Raw genomic sequence first — 22,966 nt, 5'->3', positions numbered from 1 at the left:
CCCTTGCCTCTTTCTTTGGCCTCTTGAAGGAGGCCAGAGAAGACAGTGGATACTCAGTTGCTATTCTCTAGCAATCTGACCTTGACCTGAGGTCTGATGGGGAGCCTCAGTAGGACTGATAACCCTTTTCCTGCCTGGGTTCTCTCTTGACAGGACTGAAGGGAAGACAGCAGGAGGTGGATTCGGGAGTATCAGCTTATGCTTAGGTCTTTTCCTTTTAGGAATCTAAGTCTGTACATGAAGACTGATTATAACAGGTCAGGTGTCCTGGGTGTTACAGTGACTGTTCCCCCTCCCCTACCCCTTCTCCCATAATGTGGATCCTCTTGGTCAACATTCTTTCTTATTCAATTCTATCCTTATCCCATAGCCCCCAAAGATATGGTATGTGTGTCTATGTACATGTATGTATGTGTATGGAGGGAAGGGATGGGCTCAATGCTTCCCAGCTCCTCCTCTTGAAAGCTGTGCAGATCTCTACACGTCCCCCATAAACTTACAGTAGCTGTAGGGGTGTCTCATCCCATTAAGCCTTTGTTTCTAGATCTGACCCTCTCTATCCTGACCCACATTATAGCAGCTTCATTAGAAATGCTCAGAAAGGAAGAAGGGAATCTTTTCACTTCTTGACAAAATAGAATTAGCCCAAGCCTCGGCTTTTCCTCATCTCTGCACCACAGCCCAAATGTATGCATGGATGAGCTTGTCTAATGTTTGCTCCTATGCTCGCTCTCACTCTCTCTCTTTTATAAAGACAAAGCCAACCCTCAGAAGCCAGGGCCCAAATGTGCTGATCAGTTATTCCAGCGTTTCTGCCCTGCCCCTCCCCCAGCTCCGCTGAGCCATACCTCTGAAAGGAGCCTTGAGCTGTATCCGGAGGCTTCCGCTCCTTTTGCACTCCAACCAAGCTCTACCTTGACAGTTCGAGGTGAGGCACTGTTCCACAGGACCACACAGGGGGAATTGGGCAGATTTCCTAAGATCTGATTTCTGCTAATACAATGGCATCCTTGCTAATGCAGGGAGGCTGCGCAATCCCAGCCCCAGTATCCTTGCTGCTGCCGCTGCTGCTGGTGCTGCGGTGACGTTGCTGCTAAGGGAAGGGGGAAGGGAAAGAAGCAGGCGTGCCCACAGTACAGCCGCTCAGCCTCCCTCCCTGTCAGTCCCTGTGGGCCCTTTAGCCTGGGGAAGGGGGAGGGTAGAGAAAGGAGTCAGACACAGAGGGCAGTCAGTGCTAGAAGAGGAGAACTCTCAAAGCGGCAAAGAAAAATAGGGAGAGAGCTGGGCCTAGCTTCCCTCTTGTCTCTAGGAGTCTCAGGGAAAGAGTCTGGGCAGAGGCTTAGAGCTTCCTTCCTTCCTTAGGCCCCTCCTTTTAGATCTTAGCCAGAAACCTCTCCCTCCTCTTTTCACCCACTCTGAATGACTTCTTGTTTTCCAGCTTTTTCCTTTCACTAGGATTCTAGACTAGCCTCAGGGTGGAGCAGCCAGCCTAAGAGGAGGTTCCTGAAGCCCTGAAGGGAGGCCCTAGGGACCAGTCATCATTCCACCAACAGAGATTTCTAGGGTGTGCCTGTTCAGAGAAATAGGGTCTGTCTCAGAAAAAAAAGAGAGACTGGGGAGTTCCCATCGTGGCACAGGGGAAATGAACCCGACTAGGAACCAAGAGGTTGAGGGTGTGATCCCTGGCCTTGCTCTGTGGGTTAAGGATTCCTCCGTTGCCATGGGGTAGGTCACAGACACGGCTTGGGTCCTGAGTTGCTATGGCTGTGGTTGTGGCCAGCAGCTACAGCTTTAATTAGAACCCTAGCCTGGGAACCTCCATATGCCATGGGTGTGGCCCTAAAAAAAGCTGAAAAGCCAAAAAGCCAAAAAAAAAAAAAAAGAGAGAGAGAGACTGGGCCAAAGTCAAGCTTCTACATACAGGGCAGAGTAAGCCTTAGAATCAAGCTGGTTACAGGCCCCCTTCATACCACAGGGTCCAATTCAGTTCTCTGGATCTTCAGAGGGCCCGCAAGTGTGGCTGGAGCAGAACCTTCCCCATTCATCTACATCAGTTTTTGGTCAGTGCTGAGTAGGGTCCACCTGGACCTGTGGGAGGCAGTGTCCATTCAGTCAGGCCAGGGGGCAGGAAGCCTGTTTTCCTAGGGAAAGGAATGCTAAGGAAAAGGGGTGGTCTCCCCTAGGCCAAAGAAAAATCTCAGTTCTGTGTGTAGACCTACAGAGGCTTCCACCCCTTCCCTGTTCCACCCTTCTCAGGTTCCATGCCAGTTCTGTGGAATCAGTAAACACTGGAGAAGCCACAGCCAGTAAGTTGCACAGTAAGTAGCAGCACTGTCTCTGTCCAGTTCATGGCACTGCTGCCTGCTGCCATCCTTGAATAGAGAGATGGTCTCAAGCTGGGCTTAGTCCCCAAGCATTAGCCCTGCATAGACAGGGCTCCTTCTAATATTGACTACTATTTGGACTCCACAGCCAAGTCCTTGGATTTTGGGTCCCTAAAAAGAAGCCTTAGGTATACTGGCTAGGATCACATCAGCCACCACCATTCAGGATCCAGAAGAGAGGTGTTTCTTTTCCCTTATCGTTGTTTCTATTCCCTATTTCCCTAGTGCCCACTGACAATATGCTGAGATGAACTGTGTTGTAGAGAGAAGAACTGAAGTGGCTAAAGACCCAAAAATCTATCTCCAATCTTGATGTGTTTGAGGGGCCATGGTCCCTTGATCCTACAAAGCAGGAAACAATGAAGACGAGGACTAAAGAACGGGGTTGCCATTCATAAAACTAACATCTCCTCAGGGATGTTGAAAGGTGTCAATGGACTTCTTGCCTTCTAGCTGAAACAGACCTCAAAGGGGGTTGGGTTGGATAAGCAACTGTAGGTTAGCATAAGGTCACTCTCCAAGACCAGTGTTAGGAGTTCCAGTAAGAGCTCTGGACCCAGGGTCTTTGTCCCTGAAATTTGCATAAGCCATGTGTTACATTGGAGAGCTGCTACTTAGGAACTGTTTCCACCTGCCTACAAAAGGTGACAGCTTATCATATTTTCAGCACTTAGCTTACTTCACCACATCAGAGACCATATCATCACTTACTTTCTACCAACTACAGCCAAATATCTATAGGGCTTTGATGAAAAGATCAAATTATTCCTGACTAGAAAAAATATATAAATACCATCACATTATAAACCACAACTGCTTCCTAATGAGTCTCCTCACCTGCAATTTACCTTTTAGTATTGCCGGATCCAGTACTACCCTAAAGCCCCATCTCAATTCAACAGGTCACTCTCCTGACCCTTTTAGTGGTGTCCCATTACCCAGAGAATCAAGTTCAAACTTCGCATTCCGGCTTTCAACATCTTCTGTCTTGGTTGTCTGCTTGCTCTCTACCTAACATTACTTCCCACTCCCCAATCATGTAGTCCTTCAAACCTGTTTATGAACTCTTTCTAGTCTATTGCTTCTGTTTAGATTCTTTTGCATGTAACTAAAACCTACAAGGTCCAGATCAACTCGTCCAAGTCTTCACTGATCACCCTGAAGTCAGAAAACAATCTTTGTCTTCTGAACCATGGCTGCGGGTTGTAGATTTTACGGATAAGAAAAAAAAATCCCACAAATGTCAGGGGATCAATACAGGATTGTCAATTTCTTATACTGCCAAATAATAAAAAAAACAAACCCCCAAACCCCTTACATCAAAACTATCACCATCAATTCATAAAAAAGAGCATACAGTTATTATTATCAATGCAAACTTCACCAGAAACTAACATCAGTTCATGAGAGGTTTTGCTTAAGTAAATCATTCGAGATTTACTTAAGTGATTAGGTAAATCACTTGACATGATTATGTTCTTTTTTTCATATCCACCTTAATGGCTCTTCTAGACTGCCATTAAGTCCAAGTTATATTCAGCTTTGTATCTCCAATACCCAGAGCTTAAAAGACAGTATCATTTCTATTTTGTGTTTCCTATAATACCTAACATAGTGCTTGGCTTATAGAAGATGGTTAGTCAAAGTCTTATTGAATAAGAGTAGTCTGAAAAGAGTGAGAGTGTCAACAAAAGTGAGTAGTGGGTAGATCTGACTCAAAAAGCTGAAGAGAAGACCCCTGCTGTTCATGTAGGAAAAAAAAAAAAAGACTTATTAAAAGAAAGCTTAGGGAAAACAGGAATAACTCTTCATGACCTTAAATTAATGCATTCTTAGATATGATATCACAAGTACACAAAAGAAAAAAGCAGAAAGGTTGGACTTCATACAAATTTAAAACTTTTGTGCTTTAAATAACACAATCAGGATCATGAAAAGACAATCCACAGAATGGAAGAAAATATTTGCAAATCAAATACCTGATAAGGGACTTCTATCCTGAATACATAAAGGACTTTTACAACTCAAGGATAAAAAGATGTATAATCCAATTTAAAAATGGGCAAAGGATTTGAATAGACATTTCTCTAAATGAGACTGTACAAATGGTCAATAAGCACATGAAAAAGTGTTCAACATTATTATTTATTGGGGAAGTGCAAATCAAAACTAAAATGAGATATCATATCCCCCTAATACAAGGGCTAAATAAAAAAGTAACAAGTATTGATGACAATGTGGAGAAATTAGAACCCTCATATATTGCTGAGAGGACTGTAAAATGGTTCAATCACTTTGGAAAAGTCTGGTACTTCCTCAAAATGTTAAACATAGAGTTACCAGGTGACCTAGAAATTCTACTCCTAGATATATATCCCCAAGAAATGAAAACATATATTCACACAAGAGCTTGTATATGAATGTTCACAGCAGCATTATTTACAACATCCAAAAATTGGGAACAATCCAATGTCCATTAATAGACGAATGAATAAATAAAATGTGGTATATTCATAAAATGGAGTATTTGGCAATAAAAAGGAATTAAGCAGTTAAACATGCTGCAACATGGATCAACCTTGAAAAACATTATGCTAAGTGAAAGAAGCAAAACACAAAAGGCCACAAATTGTTTGACTACATTGATATGAAATGCCCAGATTAGACCAATCTATGTAGACAAAAAGTAGATTAGTGGCTGCCAGGTCTTGGGGGAAGGGAAAATGGGGAATGATTGTTACTGGGTATGGGATTTCTTTTTGGAATCATGCAAATGTTCTATAATTAGATTATGGTGATGGTTGCTCAACTCTGTGAATATACTAATAACAACTGAATAGTATACTTAAAATGGTCAAACAGATGACAACTATATCTCAATAAAGCTGTTAAAAAAAAGAGAAGCTGCGGGAGTTCCCATTGTGGCGAAGCAGAAACGAATCCTAGTATCCATGAGTTTGTGGGTTCCATCCCTGGCCATGCTCAGTGGGTAGGGGATCCAGCATTGCCATGAGCTGTGGTGCAGGTTGCAGATGCAGCTCTACAGCTTGGATCTGGAGTTGCTGTGGCTGTGGTGTAGGCCAGTATCAACAGCTCCAATTTGACCCCTAGCCTGGGAACTGCATATGCCATGGTGCTGCCCTAAAAAAGTAAAAGCAAAAAAAAAAAAAAAGGAGAAGCTTCAGCAGTAATGGTACTGCTCAGCTCCACAGAGGCAGAAGTCTTTAAAGGCTCTGTAACTGGATGGGGGTGGGGGTTAGGTAGTGAAAACTCAAATGTACTAGAAAGCAAAGGGATCACTGCCATATCAATTCAAGGACTCCAGACAACTCCTTCCTTTTTTTTTTTTTTTTCCCAATACCAAAATTCTTAAAAGAATGGGCTATGTTAATTCTACTTTCTCCTTAATCATTTCTAAAAAATCAGAAGTCTGTCTTCTTTTAATTAATTCTTGAAATGTCTGAAACAAGTCTAATTCTTTTTTTTTTTTTTTTTTTTTTTTGCTTTTTAGGGCTGCATCTGCAGCATATAGAAGTTCCCAGGCTAGGGGTCGAATCCAAGCTACAGCTGCCAGCCTACACCACAGCTACAGTAACTCGGGATGTGAGCCGAGTCTGTGACCTATACCACAGCTCACGGCAACTCCTGATCCTTAAGCCACTAAGCAAGGCCAGCGATTGAAGCTGCATCCTCATGGATCCTAGCTGGGTTCATTAACCAATGAGCCATGAAGGGAACTCCAGCAATTCTAATTTTTAAACTCATAATACATCAAATTGCCTGACACTTAGCCATCCTCTCCTATTGAAACTCTCCTTTCCCTTCGGCTTCCATAACAACAACCCTAGATCATTCTTCCTTCACTGTTTAATATAACAATACCTGGCTTATATTTAAGTGTAGATTTACAGCAGGGCTCAGATCGGAAGTCTTTTCAACCTGAGAAGTGTTTAGCTCCTCCCATTATGCTGTTTATTTCCAAATCTTACACTCTTCCTAAACTTCCAGAATCAATTTTTCAATAGCCTTCCTTCTCTAATATTTCTCATTATTACCTCAAATTCAACACATCTAAAACCAAATTAATTTCTCTATTTCAAATCAGCTTTCTATCACCATTAACACAAAACTGAAAATATAAGAATCATCTGCATTCTCCCTTCATGCTCAAACAGCAAGTCATGCTGAATCCTCCTTCCAATGTTTTAGGCACTGATCTAAAAACTTATTGTGCTTTTGCTACATTCCAACTATTATGCTAGGCACTTAATTAACTCATTTAATCGATACAACCACTCTATTTTATGGATAAGTATTATTGTATTATAGATAAGTATTACTATCTCTATTTTATGTTTGTTTTTTGTCTTTTTTGCCTTTTCTTGAGCCGCTTCCACGGCATATGGAGGTTCCCAGGCTAAGGGTCTGATCGGAGCTGTAGCCACCAGCCTACGCAACAGACACAGCAACGCAACAGACACAGCAACGCAGGATCCGAGGCAAGTCTGTGACCCAATCACAGCTCACGGCAACGCCAGAGCCTTAACCCACTGATCAAGGCCAGGGATTGAACCCGCAACCTCATGGTTCCTAGTCAGATTCATCAACCACGGCGCCACGACGGGAACTCCTTTATTATCTCTATTTTATAGATAAAAAATCTGAGGCCCAGAGATATTGAATAAACTTCCTAAGGTAACTCAGTCAGTGAGGTCTGATCTGGGAGTCAGACACAGAACTGCTTGATTCTAAAGTCAGTGTTCCAAACCACTTGTTACATTGCCTTTCAACTTCCCATCCCTACTCCTATCATCCTACTTCAGACCTGTATCACTGCTCCTCTGAATTATTACATAGTCTTTTAACCAGTTTTCTTGCTTTCATCCTGGCTCTTTCCTCTCAACTATCCTAATACTGACACAAGACTAATCTCCCCAAAGTACTACCTTCAGTATGTCACCTTATTACTAAAAAGCCTTCATTGACTCCCAAATGCCTATAGTAGGATAGTCCAAATTTCTTAATGTGGTATTCAAAGTTCCTTCCTTCCTACTTATCCATCCATGATCCATCACAGGTTGAATTGATTCTGAATTCTGAGTTTTGGCTCATTCCATTAGGAATATCTGAGTATCTCTGTGCTTTCCCTAGTTTCCTTGACTTTTTATTATTATTATTATTTTTTTTTTAGGTATCTACCACATATGGAAGCTTTTCTTTACCATGAACATCTTCTGAAGTTTTTCGATACTAATCGTCTGTGCAACTCATTTGTTACCAAGTCTTGGCCATTTTATTTATTTTTAATTAAATAATTGATTGATTAATTAATCTTTTTAGGGCTGCACCCATGGCATATGCAGGTTCTTAGGCTAGGGGTTGAATCAGAACTGTAGCTGCTGGCCTATGCCATAGCCACAGCAACTTGGGATCCGAGCGGCATCTGCAACCTACACCACAGCTCAGGCCAATGCTGGATCCTTAACTCACTGAGTAAGGCCAAGGATTGAACCTTCGTTCAATTTTCTACTATATAGCAAAGTGACCCAGTCACATATACATATACTTTTTTTTTTTTTTTTTTTTTTAGGACTGCACCTGCATCATATGGAGGTTCCTAGGCTAGGGGTTGAACAGGAGCTGTAGCTGCTAGCTTACACCATAGCCACAGCAACGCCAGATCCAAGCCTCATCTGCAACCTATACCACAGCTCACAGCAACGAGGGATCCTTAACCCACTGACAGAGGCCAGGGATTGAACCTGAGTCCTCATGGACACTAGTCCGATTCGTTTCTGCTGAGCCACGACGGGAACTCCCACACATACATTCTTTTTCTCACATTATCCTCCATCGCAAGTGACTAGATATAGTTCCCAGTGCTATACAGCAGGATCTCACTGCTTATCCGTTCCAAATGCAATAGTTTGCATCTATTAACCCCAGACTCCCAGTCCATCCCACTCCCTCCCCCTCCCCCTTGGCAACCACAAGTCTGTTCTCCAAGTCCATGAGTTTCTTTTCTGTGGAAAGGTTCATTTGTGCCATATATTAGATCCCAGATATAAGTGATATCATATGGTATTTGTCTTTCTCTTTCTGACTTACTTCACTTAGTATGAGAGTCTCTAGTTCCATCCATGTTGCTGCAAATGGCATTATTTTGTTCTTTTTTATGGCTGAGTAGTATATGCTGTTTCTTTATATCCTCAGCTCCCTGATCTACTTTACAAAACCACAATGATGTTCACTGCAGTCTTATTTGCAACAGCAAAAATTTGAAAACATTCTAAATATTCAATAGAAAAATGGCTAATTAAATGGTGGTCTAACCATGCAATGGAATATAATGGAACCATAAGAATTATGTTTATAATGAAAGTTTACTTAAAAAGACCTTAAGCAAACAACACAAAAGTAGTATATCAAATTGTACAGAAAGACTTCTGTTTCTGCATTATGGTGAACAAGATATTAAGAGAGTCCCTTCCACTACAAAAAAACTACATCCTGTATAACATATACTTTTCGGTTTTTTGCTTTTCAGGGCAGCACCTGTAGTGTATGGAAGTTCCCAGGCTAGGGGTGGAACTGGAGCTGCAACTGCTGACCTACAACACAGCCACTAGGGATCTGAGCCTCGTCTGCAATCTACATCATAGCTCACAGCAATACTAGCTCTTTAACCAACTGAGCAAGCAAGGCCAGGGATCGAATATGCATCATCATGGATACTAGCTGGGTTCATAATCTGCTGAACCACAATGGAAACTGTGACATAGACTTTTTAAAGCATTTCAAGGCTCACAGTAAATAGGAAAAATCTCCAAGGCTACTTCCCCCACCCAAAAGGGGAAAAATGAGATGTGGCATAAGCAAGGAGGAGGACAAGAATTTCCCAAAGCATTTCCATTCTGGTCAGAATGATAAGCCTTGGACCACTATAAGGCTAAACCCAAGACTCCCACATTAGTCTGAGACCCCTGAAGTAAGTTCAAATAATCCAGGGTTGGCTGTTCCTCCCAACTTTTGGAGGAAAAGATCTCCAACTAAAGTTAATAGGATTCTCAAAATTAAAGTGCAAGCAAAAAGTAGTTTCATGAAAGATTACAAATGTGTATGTAAATAAGATATCATGAAGAATAAAAGAAACCAATAAATAGATTTAAACTGCAAATATTAAGAACTTCAAATATTAAGAATGTCAGATACAGATTACAAATCAGCTATGTGTGAAATGTTTTAAAGGATAAAATCTCAAAGATAAGCAATTAGCAAGAGATTATGAGAGAAATCTGGGGGTGGTGAATTTAAAACATATAAGACTATAATCACTAGCTACTGAGCATTCTTATGCCTGGACCAGGCTATTTTATAGGGAGTCACTAGGTGAAAAAGAGGATGTGGAGGCTAAGGGGAGATGCATAATATCTCCTGCTATAGATGTGAACAGTAGCCTACTCAAAACAGTGTGTGAAATTGCTCTATAAATTTTATAAGTTTTATAGAAATGTAATGCATTGTTGTATCTCTTTAAAAATTCCAGCATCCACTGATAACTTTTGCTTGAATCAGTTATTTACTGTGAGTTGAAAATGATGATTTTCTTTCTATCATTCTTTCTACATTTATTAGCTGGCATTCTAATATAGGAATGATTTCCCTTTTCCTTCCTATTTATTTTTTTGGTATCAGTACAGATTTTTGGCTTCTCCTTTTTTTAATTCAATGGATCACAATCTACTGTTGATGTTATTGATTTTGATGTTCATTGTCTCAGATTCGGCACTATTTGGCTTTCTTTCCATTGCGAATATCTTTATTGCTATGTATAAACTTTTAAAAATTAACTATTTATTTTGGAGTAATTTTTAGAAAAGTCACAAAGATAGTTGAGAGTGTTCCTGTATGTCCTCCAACAAGTACCCCTAACGCTACCATCTTACGTAATAATGGAGCATTTGTCAAAACAAATCAACATTGAGTATATTACTATTACCTAAACTTAAAGACTACATGGACTTTGCCAATTTTCCCACTAATGTTATTTTTCTATTACTTGACTTTTTAAAAACTAATTATATATTTATAAAACATAAATTGATTAAGAACAAAATAAAACCAATCTCCCCTCCTTCAAAAGATATGTAGATATATACTGGAGGCTACAGAAAAATATGCATGTTTTAAGTGTAGCTTAGCAGAGAAAAAGAATGCATTTCCCATAATCAAGGCATTGAATTGTTTTGGAAACAACTCAGGCAGGTAATTTTTGGCAAAAGTAAGCAGTAGTAAAAAATAGTTAAGACTATGTGATCTTGGCATATATCTGTCCCTAGATTTTCCCAATAACCACTCTGCTCACCTTTCACCTTTGGAAATCAGCAGGAAGTCCTTTTGCTTGTGTTGACCTAACCAGGTATTGTCTACATCAAAACAACTTCTTTGGGCCATGTTTCACCTCAGATTGCATGACTGATTCTCAGTAGGAAAGGTCAGAGTGCTCAAATCATAATGAATAAAAATAAACTATGATTGGGAGTTCCACTTGTGGCTCAGATAACAAACCCGACTAGGATCCATGAGGATGTGGGTTCAACCCTGGCCTCGCTAAGTGGATTAAGAATCCGCTGTTGCCTCGAGCTATGATGTAGATCACAGATGCAGCCTGGATCTTGCATCGCTGTGGCTGCAGCATAGGCTGGCAGCTGTAGCTCCAATTTGGCCCCTAGCTTGGGAGCGTCCACACGCCTCAGGTGTGGCCCTAAAATGCAACAAACAACCCCCCCCCCAAGATTTACTACATATACCGATTGGATGTAGAAGCAGCCTGATACCATTAATCAGTATCATCTCAGTAGTCAGTCAGTAAATCAATCAATCAAATAATCAAGCCAGAAGTATCCACTGAATACACACTCCTATTGTGTATAAAGCATTGTGCTAGATGTTTAGGGGTACGAGCCTAACTTGAGGGGCTCATAATTTTGTTTTTGTCTTTTTTTTTTTTTTTTCTATTTCTTTGGGCCGCTCCCGCGGCATATGGAGGTTCCCAGGCTAGGGGTCGAATCGGAGCTGTAGCCACCAGCCTACGCCACAGCCACAGCAACGCGGGATCCGAGCCGCGTCTGCAACCTACACCACAGCTCACGGCAACGCCGGATCGTCAACCCACTGAGCAAGGGCAGGGACCGAACCCGCAACCTCATGGTTCCTAGTCGGATTCGTTAACCACTGCGCCACTACGGGAACTCCATAATTTTGTTTAAGTCATTGCCAACATGCCTCTGGAGAGGGCTAGCACAGCAAGAAATATGTTTCAGGATGTGAGATAAAGGTTAGAGTAGTGGTTTCAAACTTTTTCAGTTCCAATACATAAAACAGAGCTACTCTGGTTGAAGTAGGGGAGGCCTAAAGCCTCATACATTCCAACTCCCTCTCTCCACTGTGAGGGCCCCCAAAGACACTTATTTAACTGATAGAAATCATCTTTCTCATGGCTCTCGAATCAAATATGTTTGGATAATGATGTCAATTAACTGCATTAACAGCAGACTTCAGAGCATGGAAATGAACTTTCTACATGAATTCAGAAAAATCAGTTTGTATAATTACCCTCCATGCCTGCCAAGGTTCTATGTCTTTATAGGTCATGACATTTAGGGGAGACTGAATTTGCTACAAGACAAGTAAGTACTTGTCTCTCAAATGCGTGAGAGGTGCAGACAGAATTTGGAGACTGAAGCATTGGTGGTAATAGTCATTCCGTAGGTGTGTGGGCTGAGTTGCAAGGAGAATAAACAGGCTGTTAGTGCCTGAGAGCACCTGGCTATGGCATCAGGCATCTGATTCCACACATGGAATAGGAGCCAACATTCAGGAGCACATTTATCTTTCCTCTGGGTTATGTGTAGCTGCTCCTAGCTAAGGAGGCCACTATTCTGAACTGCTATTAGGTTATTTTGGACTCCAAGTGAGCTCCAGCCAGCATGCTGGGAGTGTGTTGGAAGAGGCCCACCCTGAAAGGCTGTCCCAGACACACCCAGTTGCTTCCTTATCAGGCCTCCCTAACTAGAGTCTTCTTTCAAAGCACAGAACTTGCTTTGCTTTTGTCTTCTCAAATGTTTTAGCTGAAAGATTCAGCTAAAAGTCCACACCCCAAAGTCACACATACTCTAGGAGAGGCCTAGCTATGAAACAGAATGGACTCTTTACCTAGCACCACCTGGTGTGGGTTTATCTTTTTTTTTTGGTCTTTTTGCTATTTCTTTGGGCCGATCTCGCGGCATATGGAGTTCCCAGGCTAGGGGTTGAATCGGAGCTGTAGCCACCAGCCTACGCCAGAGCCACAGCAACACGGGATCCGAGCCGCGTCTGCAACCTACACCACAGCTCACGGCAACGCCAGATCTTTAACCCACTGAGCAAGGGCAGGGACCGAACCCGCAACCTCATGGTTCCTAGTCGGATTCGTTAACCACTGCGCCATGACGGGAACTCCGGTTTATCTTCTTTTTCCCAAGATTATCTTCTCCCTTATGAACTGGAAGTGTGCAAGCGCCTTTAATGTCACCCAAATCACAAACAAAACATCTATAGGTGGAGCCCCAACAAGTTCTAAGCCTTTTACTTCTCAGGCTCAGCTGTGCCTAAAGCCCCCAAGGCCCCAAATCATTAAATGGAGATTGCAGCACTAGGATTATACCCAGGAAAAGAATAAGTTAGCAGCCACTGACCCTCACTGAGCTGTAAAGGGTTGCTTTCCTTTATTCCATAAAAATATGATAATAATAAACTCAGCTTTGTCCCAAGGTCTCCTTCTGATTAAAAGGGATTGTACCTAGAAAAATATTCTCTTTCACTAATTCAGCCAGCAAGTGTAAACCTTCCTCCATTAGATCAATCATTTGTTTCCTTCCTTAGTTCAACTCATAGCACCTGTTCAAAGGCAGAGGCTAAATCAGATGACTTCCTAAGGTCCTTTATAGCTCTAATTATAAACTAAGTCAAATTAAAACCTTGGACCCAAGGGAAGGTTCCTATGCAGTGTGCTAAACAATGTCCTCCTCACCCTCCCCCTTCCAACATAAATACACAGAAACACACACACACACACACTCTTATACTTCCAGTGCCTGGCTTCTAACTGCTGTAGTTAGAAGTTCCTAAAGATTGAGAATTTGCTATAAACCCTACCTCTTTTGAGGATTAGGTTAGGAAGAGAGAGAAGAACTCTAGAGAATTAGGAAAGATTTAGTTCCTACCTTGAAACACTGACTTCTTCAGATGAGGGAATGGAGGATGCAGCAGTGGATAAAGGGATGGAGAGATAAAGTCCCTAATGCTAGGTGTAGGTGAGCAGTGAGTAGCAAGAAGCAGGAAACAGTATATCTGGGTGGGTGCTGAAAAGTTCAGCGTGGGCTGCTTTGCTTGGAGGATAGCTCTCAAGGGTATATTTGCAGAAGCAAGTCAACTGGGACAAAAAAAAAAAGGCCCCTATGCGTCTCCTTGACTATTCAGTGTGGTCAACCCTTTGCTCTTCCTTTGGCTGCTCCTTTTGGCTCCTAGGCTCCAGAAAGCAAGGCCAGAGTGTTTTCTGCTTCCCCTCCCCCAAGGCAGTGGACTGAGGCATGCTGGTAAGCTGCTATCCAATCAGACTGTCAAAAGCTGTAAATAAATGGCCGCATATGCACAGTGAAGTAGGCTATGAGAAGAATCTAGATTGTATTACCACAGCCAGTTGTGGAGACAGGGTGGGGGAGGAAGGAGAAAGAGGAGAGGGACGCCTAGTTGCCCTTCAAGGAAATATTATCTTTTAAGCACACGTCTCCTAAGCATGACTGCTAGAAACCATCAAAGTCTTGCTCCCCAGGAACTAGGTTCTAGTCTGGACCTAGTCTCAGCAGAGGGGTCATAGTCCCTGAGACTCCTCAGCCAAGTCAAAAGCCTTTTCCAGGATGTGACACATTTTCCAATAGACTTTAGATGAGTCCAGCTCAAGGTGCTTGGTAAGAGCACTGAGACTGCCTCACTAGTGGGTGGCAGCAAAGACCATTTCTGTGTGCCAGATGCTGTATTTGCTTTGGTTATAAGACTAAAGTGAGGGAGTTCCTGTTGCGGCGCAGCAGAAAAGAATCCACAGTATCCGTGAGGATGTGGGTGTTTGATCCCTGGCCTCGTTCACTGGGTTAAGGATTCAGCGTTGCTGTGAGCTGTGGTACAGATCATAGACGCAGCTTGGATCCTGTGTTGCTATGGCTGTAGTGTATGTAGGTCAACGGCTAAAGGTCCAATTTGACCCCTAGCCTGGGAATTTACATATGCCATGGGTTCGGCCCTAAAAAGCAAAAAAAAAAAAAAACCAAAACAAACAAACAAACAAAAAAACAAACTAAAGTGAGAGTAAACTGATATTTACTTAAACAATTTTCTTTTTTGTCTTTTTAGGGCTGTACCTGTGGCAAATGGAGGTTCCCAGGCTAGGAGTCTAATCGGAGGTACAGCTGCTGGCCTATGCCACAGTCACAGGAACACCAGATCCGAGCCATGTCTACAACCTACACCACAGCTCATGGCAACACCAGATCCTTAACCCAATGAGCAAGGCCAGGGATCAAACCCAAAACCTCATGGTTCTTAGTCGGATTCATTTCTGCTGAGCCAAGAAGGGAACTCCAACTTAAACAAAAACTTTATCAAAGCAGATAGCTGGAGTCTTGCCTGGGCGCTGAATATTTAGGATCCTAGGTTCCATAATGATTCAGAGTATAGAATTTTGGTGCTGACGATCTGGATTCACATCTGACCAGGCTACTTGCTGGCTGTAGACTTTAGGAAGTTACTCAACTTCACTAAACTTCAGCTTCCTCATTTGTAAAACTGTCATGATATTTTCCCTCAAAAGGTTTGATGGAGAATTAAATAAGATATTGTAAGTAAGTGTCTGGTACAAGGTAAGTGCTCAGTCATGGTCACTATTATTACATCTTTGTCAGATGACCAATGGAGCCCTTTCCCAATTTCCCAGAAAATCTATAGGCTCCAGGTCCAGGGAACTGGCAGGCAAAACCTCTTGAAAGGGCCAAAGGTACTAGAAAGAGTCATGTTCCTTTTTCCCCTCCTCTGCACTAGGACCGAATCACTAATCCTGTGCCCATAATACTCTGTACTGGCAGGTTGGCCCTGGGAGGCTAAGATGCTCTCAAACCAAAGATACTAATCCATCTCTAGTATTACCTGTTGTGGGGCATGCTCCCAGAGTGATGGTGCTTCTTCAGGGCCCCAGATCAGATTCCAGTAGATGTAAGAAAGAAACGGTCTGATCCCAAGCTGGCAGGATAGGTTTGTCCAGGCTGTCGTCTGCCCATCACAGCTGCCTGTGAGGCCTATGGGTTAATAATAGTAACTCTGATGCCAATGGATTAAGACAGCACTGTAGGAGGTGTTTATTTTTACACTCTGGCGTCAGCATCAAGTTCTACTGGTTACTGCCCAAATCTAGGGCAGCTTCCTGCTATAGGAGTAGCCTTAGGCTTCTCCAGGATGCTAAGCTGGATTCTGGAGGAAATAAGCTTTGTTGAAAACAGTTCAGTATTAACAGGGACAGGGAAGGGGAAAAGAAACAAACAGAGCTGTCGTATGTCCAGCTGTCTGGTCCCAAATCTCTGGTACCAGGTGGACCTCAATTGAGAGGTGTTGTTCACAACATTCTCATAACTCAGGTAGGCCTGGACAAGAAACCTAATACATCATTTGGAAGGCGTGCGCGCGCGCGCGCGCGCGCACACACACACACACACACACACACACACACACACACACAAATTGGCTGCACTGAAATGATCTGAAAAAAAAATCAAAGAAAGACTGTTACTCAACTAAGCAGAAGCTCAGCCTTGTCAATGACAAGTCCCAAATTAGTGCTGTGAGTGCTGACCTTGTGAGAAAAAGAAAATAATCCATCTGAGAGGGTTTTATGGGATATTTGAAAAGAAAGGCTGGTTAGGCTGATCCTTATTTGATTTGCACAGAATTTTTAGTAGGTATACCAAATACCTTAAAAATTTATTTGGCCAGAGCTTCTTTCCTAGTAATGACCCAATAGTATAGAAACAGCAAAAAACAAGCTCTCACCTAGCCAGTAGTCAGTGCCCAGAAAAATCTTTCCTGAAGGCCTCTTTCTCCCCCAGGGCCATGAGGTTGGGGTCCCAGGGACCTTACACTTTGACCACAGTGTCTAGTACTCTGGATATCATACTCATGTCCTAAAAGGCAGCTCCTAACACAGATTTCATCCTGTCCCATCAGGCAGACAGGGACATGAGGAGGCTAGCAGCTGGAGAGCTGATGTAAATAGATGTAGACTGGCCTACTGAGGGGTCATGCAGACTGCTGTGGAATGACAAAAATGTACCACACACCAGGTAGGAATGCTGAAGTGCAAAGAAAGCAGCCAAGCAGCCAAGCTCACAATAACAGTGATTCCATCATCTTCCTGCCTAAGGCTGACTCATAACCATCGTCAGAGACACAACATATCAACATCTTAAGGAGCAGGAAGGCAGGGTGGTGAACCACTCAATTCAGTACATTCCCCCCCCCTGTCATTCAAGGCTTATCTACCTGGTCATCATAACAACAATGCAGCCTCAGAAACAACCCGATTTGATGACTAGAGATATGGAGTTTGATCTTAGCTCCATCTGGAAGCGAAAGATAGTGGCAGGATGCCCAAGGATAGGAACACTGCTTTCATTCTTGGCTTTTTCTCTAACTTGCTGGGTCATGTGGGGGCAGGGTACCTGTTCTCTCAAAATTCTAGGCTTTCCATTCAGAAAGGGGACTAACTGTATCCACCTCTGGTGTTGTGGCAAGAAAAAAATATCTGAAAAATTAGAAAAATAAGTAGCAAGAAATGTAAATGCTATGAATTCTTTGGACCAAAATACTTTAGAAATATAACTGTCATTCATGCATATAGGTAGAGTGCTCTGGCCTATGAATTCTTCCTTCTAGGTCATAGTGGCATGTTGGGAAGTGAACCTGGTCTGTGCTTGGAGGTACACTTCCTTTCTTTCAGGCCTATACTCCCATTACTGGTTTGAGGAATAGTTGCAACAGTCAAGAATCTGCTTACCTAGATAAAAGGTATTAATTTCCACTAATGTGTAATAGAGAAAGCAGAAAAATGCAAGCAAAAAGAAACACCTCTACTCACCGACTTGGTCCATCTACAACCCTAATTCTCCCTTACACCTGGGCCCAGGACATTAATCTGAGGCTTGTATCCCACTGAATCAGCATTAAGCAGTAGTATTTCAAACTGGAATTAACATAAAGGCCCACTAAAGCAACGTTAATGAAAGGATGTACTCCACTGCTCAGAACAAAGGCAATACTGTATTCGAAACCCAACACAAGGCTTCACTTTTTCTAGCCCAGCAATTGGTTAGTTTGCCAGGTTTCCAGAGCTCTTGGAAAGGAGAAATAATCTATTCTTCGTTGATGCTGACACCTCTTTTTCTGCAAGTGCCTACCCTGGGGTTTAAAACACATGTTCCCACATCCTGCAGCATCTGATGAGCTTTCAGTAAACCCTCCTTTCAGCACACTATGTCTGTAAATGGCCAGAGAGTAAATATTTAGGCTTTGTGGGCCATAAAGTTCTGCCACATATTCCTTGTGTTTTGATTTTTTTCCCTGTTAAACAACTCTCTAAAAATGTAAAAACCATTCTCAGCTTGTGGGCCATATAAAGTCAGCATGGGCCATAATGTCCTGATCTCTACTTTAACCTTGAAGGTCTCTCAATTCAAAGTCTACATCTCAAAATTCTGACTCTGCTGGGCCTGCCTAGTGATATTCTTTTCACTTCTCACAGGGCTGATACACATATTTCAGAGGCAGCTCCTCTCTAAGGAGCCATGGAGGAATGTGGAGGAAGAATTCTGAGGTTATTTGTATTGGAGCTGACAGACTGGCTAATTCCTTTCATATAAAGCACTTCAAAAACATCTGTGGAATTTAGCTTTATTGCATTATCATTCTGGAGTGCAGACTGTGCCATAAACAGCCTTTATCTTTCTATTTATGCTTAATAACACTATCCCATGCCACTACCAGGCTTTTTTTTTCCTGCTCCCAGGTTCCAAACCAACACTTGCGACTGAGGTCCCAAATCCTCTCTTCTCCATCCCTCCTACTTCTATATGTGGTATGGCCACGGACAGAAAGGAAACTATCAACACTCAGATGAGTTTGGACACAGTAGACATGGATGAAAGGCGTTAGGGTAGGGGTGAACTCATTTTGAGCAAAGATTTAGGGCTGTGACTCTAGGCTCTATCACTAATAGTTAAAGGCTTTGTAAACAGGGATCAAACTACTACAGAAGCAACCCAAGAACAATGTGCAAAGGGTCAGAAATCATTGGAGTTACACCTCACCACACACCACAGACTAGAAGGAAATGAATGACTTATAGCAAAAGACTAATACTTATAACAACAATAGTTATTATTTAATTATCTACTAAGCTACCCACTGTACTAGATGTTTGCCTAATACTTTACTTCAGGGAAGAAGCAAAAGCTACAGGCATCCTTGAGGGCAAATCATATTCACTGAAAAAGCTATCAGTTACTTTGAAAGATTCAAGTTACATTCAAAGTTATAATATACTTTACAGTAGGAAGTTCCTGTGCAGTGCAGCAGGTTAAGGATCTAGCATTGCCACAGCTGCAGCGCAGGTTCTATCCCTGGCCCACATGCCGCAAGTGCGGCCATAAAGAAATAAATAAAACGCTTTATATTAGATTGAGAAAATTATGGAAATAAAAACAACTAAGTGGAAATTCCCTTATGGTGCAGTGGGTTAAGGATCCAGTGTTGTCACTGTAATGGCTTGGCTTGCTGCTGTGGCACGGGTTCGATCCCTGGCCTAGGAATTTCCACATGCCACAGGTGCAGCCAAAAAGAAACCAAAAAACCCCAACTAATTAATATAAGAATAGTCTTGAGACTTGTGCCTGCCCCTTTCATGAATAATCTAGCAAAATAACCGGTCCCACCTGAAAAGGGGAGATTTTCTTGTATTTTTATCATGAATTAGCAAGCCCCTAAGTTTACAGGTGGACATAAACCTGATGGTTACCTTTATGAGAATTAAGAATAAGAGAATTAAACTACACAGGACTATAAACCAAGGAAGTGTATTATAACTGTTTCTATACATTTTCTCTTTCCCCCTTGGTTGCATGTTAAGGATAGAGACAGTCTTATTCACTTCTGCAGTCATTAAACTGAGCCTAGAGCCTGGGACACAACTTAAAACATTCAGCTGAATTGAAATAAGGAGGAACTTCAACTTCACCAAACTAAAATGGAAAAATTTCTTTTTCCAGAGGAGAATCTGGTTTATTACAGCTGTGGACATATTTATACACACTTAGTTCTAGTCTTCCTTGTTGGGGTGTGGGGTACTGAGAGGATAAAGGGCTTCCCGCTGTGCAGGGTGTCTCTCCAGGTACAGCTCCTCTCTCTCCAGCTCAACACTGCACTCCCTTTACTGCCAGCAGGAGCTGCAGGATAAGAACCAGAATAGCATGTTCCAGCCAGAATGACAGATGTCCTCTCTCCGTCTTTCTTCATCTCTCCCCGCTGAACCCTATGAGTTTTCAACTCTAACCTGTTAGCTGCTTCCAATGGGACTGCTGGACATCTAGGAAAGAATGCAGGATGTGCCCAAAAAGTCCAGCACTTGCTGAGGAACAGTTTGTTTTTTCCTTAAAAGGGCAGTCCATAAAGTTACATAAGACTCAGCTCTTCTTGCTGGGAGTTTTTCCAATTCTAGCTGGAGAGATTCCTCAAGCTGTTTATAGAGTTTCAGGAAAAGGGTTTGGAATTTCCTGATTGGCTAACTGTATTAGAGCTCCTCTGGGTAGCAAAGTGGAGGTTCCAGCAGAGAAAGAAGGACCTCTGTGCTTCCACTGCCCCTCAGTTGTGGCCCCACTGTATTCCCCTGGGGACAGAAATCCATTTATGGTTAAAAATCTCAGAATAAAGACAAGCCCCAATGCCCATGGCATCAAGATTTTGGGCCTCCACCCAAAGGAAGTAGGACCTAGGGAATCTAATGGCCCAACATAGAAGAACAATAAGGTTCTGGGAAGATTTCCTTTCTTTGCAGTTCCAGTCGTGGTGCAGTGGAAACGAATCCGACTAGGAAACATGAAGTTGCAGGTTCAATCCCTGGCCTCGCTCAGAGGTTTAAGGATCCGGCATTGCCATGAGCTCTGGTGTAGGTCGAAGATGGGGCTCGGATCTGGCATTGCTGTGGCTGTGGCGGAGGCCAGCAGCTGTAGCTCTGATTAGACCCCTAGCCTGGGAACCTCCATATGCTGCAGGTGCAGCCCTTAAAAAAAAAAAAAAAAGAAAAGAAAAAGGCAATAAAAAAGACTTCATTTCCTGTACAGAGGAATTTGTTCATGGTCCTGAGAACCTGAGATGCCATTCTTGCCCCAGTATAAAGTGTAAGATACTGCACTTTGTGGACAAAGCAGACCTGGGGCTGGACTTCATGGAGCTTACAGTTCACCTGGGGTGGCTAAACAAATAACTATGACTATGCAAACTATAAAATAGGCCTTTGGAATGTGCTACATTCAAAGTAAAGAAAGCTAATCCATAAAAACCATCTCTGTTCATAGAGGCTAGTTTAGCATATTTATTATATCAGGGACCAGTTTATACTGAATCGGCAATCAAAGTTATCTATTTGAACCGAAAACTCTGGCCCTTAAAGGAGCCACTAGAATCTATTAATAACTTTCTGTTATGTCCCATTTCTATTACCATTCATTTTACAGAAGTTCAGTCCCTATTTACAGCATGCTTTTATTTAAGGCATAGGAACTCACTTCAGCTAACAAATTGCTGTTCATTACAATGAAGAAACTGAATTCTGATTTGCTCTTTCCAGCTTCAGGCCATGCATTTTTGTTTCTTTCTGGTCAACATAAAGAGCCAAGAAAAGGCTGGCATGTAACCCTGCTCTTAAGGACTAATTCTGTAGCACTGGGCAAGTTATTTGATTCCCCTCAGGTTGAGTTTCTTCACCTACACAATGGGGATAACTACCTCCTCTTACAAGGTGGTGGAGGAAGTTAAAAGATATAGAAAACATCTAGAACAATGACTGGTATTTAGTGAGGGCTCAGTAAAAGGCAACTGTAATGAATGTGAATCAGGAATTTCTTCTTTGCTTGAACCTAAATTCTTCCTATTGCCTTTTTGAGACTGTACTCCCATTCAGTTTATCAATTCACAGTAGAGTATCTTGTCACTGTCAGACTCAGTGTTTTTTTCAACAGGTATACTAACTACCTCAAAATCTTTTAACCCTCATGGCTTTCTCTGTTCTTTGTCCCCCTGAAAGTTGTAAAGTGGCTCTGTCCCAGGAAACATCCCGAGGGAACACAGAGAAAAGACGATTAGAGTGAATTTGCAAGTTATCTATGAATCAAGAATTTCCCACCCAGTGAATACAGCAAAATCAGGTACTTGACTCTCTGAATTGTTCACCTGTCAGCAGAAAACAGGGGAAGTGAGTCCTCTACATAAATTCATAGGCTAAGATTCTCCTTAAAAGGTTTAATTATTTCCAGACATGTACCCCAGGAGACCCAAGTCCCAGAGCTTCTGCTGTAGACAAGCCTTTCTAGTCTACTCTCTCTTCAAATTCCTACAATCAGTGCTCTAATTCCAGGCTCCCCTTTAACACCTCTTTCAAGGATTATTAATTCAATCTTTGGGCAAAGATTTCTATCAGCCAGGAACAAAGACTATTGCTAGGAATACAGTGGGTAAACAAAACAGATATCTTTTGCCCTCATGGAGTTTACAATCTAGTGAAGGAAGGCAGACAATCACACAAATAAAAATTACAAAGTGTGATAACTACCATGAAAATAGAGAGTATTAGGAGGACCTGGTTAAGACTTGATTAGTAGGTCAGAGAAGGCCTCTCTGGTCAACAGATGTTTATGTTGAGCCTTTAAAGGTGATACAAAAGGAAGTTAAACAGGTGAAAAATGGGGAACAACATTCCAGGCAGAGGGAATGACATATGCGAAAGGCCCTTAGGCAGAAAAATGGTTGGTATCTTAGAAAAACTGAAAGAAAAACTGTGTCATTGAAAGCGTCCATCATATTTGGCAACTGGGAATTCAGTGGTGATCTTAACATAGACCATTTCAGGGGAGTGGTTGGTTGAAATGACTCAGGAGAGAGTGCAAAAGTGAACGGAAAATTGAGTAGAAAGGGTAGGTAGTCAATGAAGTTGGCTGTTAGTAATGACACAGTCAATACCCAGAAGATGATGTAGCTTCAGAGGATTTATTGTCAAATTAATATTGGTTTTTATCAAATTAATATATGCACGTGGTTACAAAGTTAAATTGTACTATAAAATTTACGATGTGGGAGTTATAAATTGTATGCGTACTTAATTATTTGTTTTATTTTATTTTTGTCTTTTTTAAGGGTTGCACCCACAGCACATGGAGGTTCCCAAGCTAGGGGCT

At 42.1% G+C, this 22,966-nt stretch overlaps 1 protein-coding gene across 15 annotated transcripts in view; it reads right to left on the bottom strand.

Annotated features, from left to right (window-relative positions):
- The window catches only part of RUSC2 (RUN and SH3 domain containing 2), a 57,323-nt gene that overhangs the window by 22,526 nt on the left and 11,831 nt on the right, over window positions 1-22,966 (bottom strand). For 4 of the 15 annotated variants that reach the window (XR_014823224.1, XR_014823246.1, XM_005660219.3 and 1 more), the window contains exon 2: window positions 15,621-15,769. The exons of 4 other annotated variants lie outside the window; for them this stretch is intronic. The gene's annotated coding sequence lies outside the window, so the exon portion shown is untranslated. Of the gene's footprint in view, window positions 1-848; window positions 1,327-13,648; window positions 13,951-15,620; window positions 15,770-22,966 lie in introns of those variants that run through there. 7 more of the 15 variants (XR_014823220.1, XR_014823247.1, XM_005660220.4 and 4 more) reach the window with 2 other exon arrangements.

Source organism: Sus scrofa, chromosome 1 (assembly GCF_054392235.1).
Source record: "Sus scrofa isolate SSC_HxYL_T2T_F1_AM1 chromosome 1, Sscrofa_HxYL_maternal_Yorkshire_Landrace_v2.0, whole genome shotgun sequence".
NCBI classification, from domain to species: Eukaryota; Metazoa; Chordata; class Mammalia; order Artiodactyla; family Suidae; genus Sus; species Sus scrofa.
Note: the sequence above shows the minus strand (reverse complement) of the source record. Positions and strands in the feature narration are given on the sequence as shown.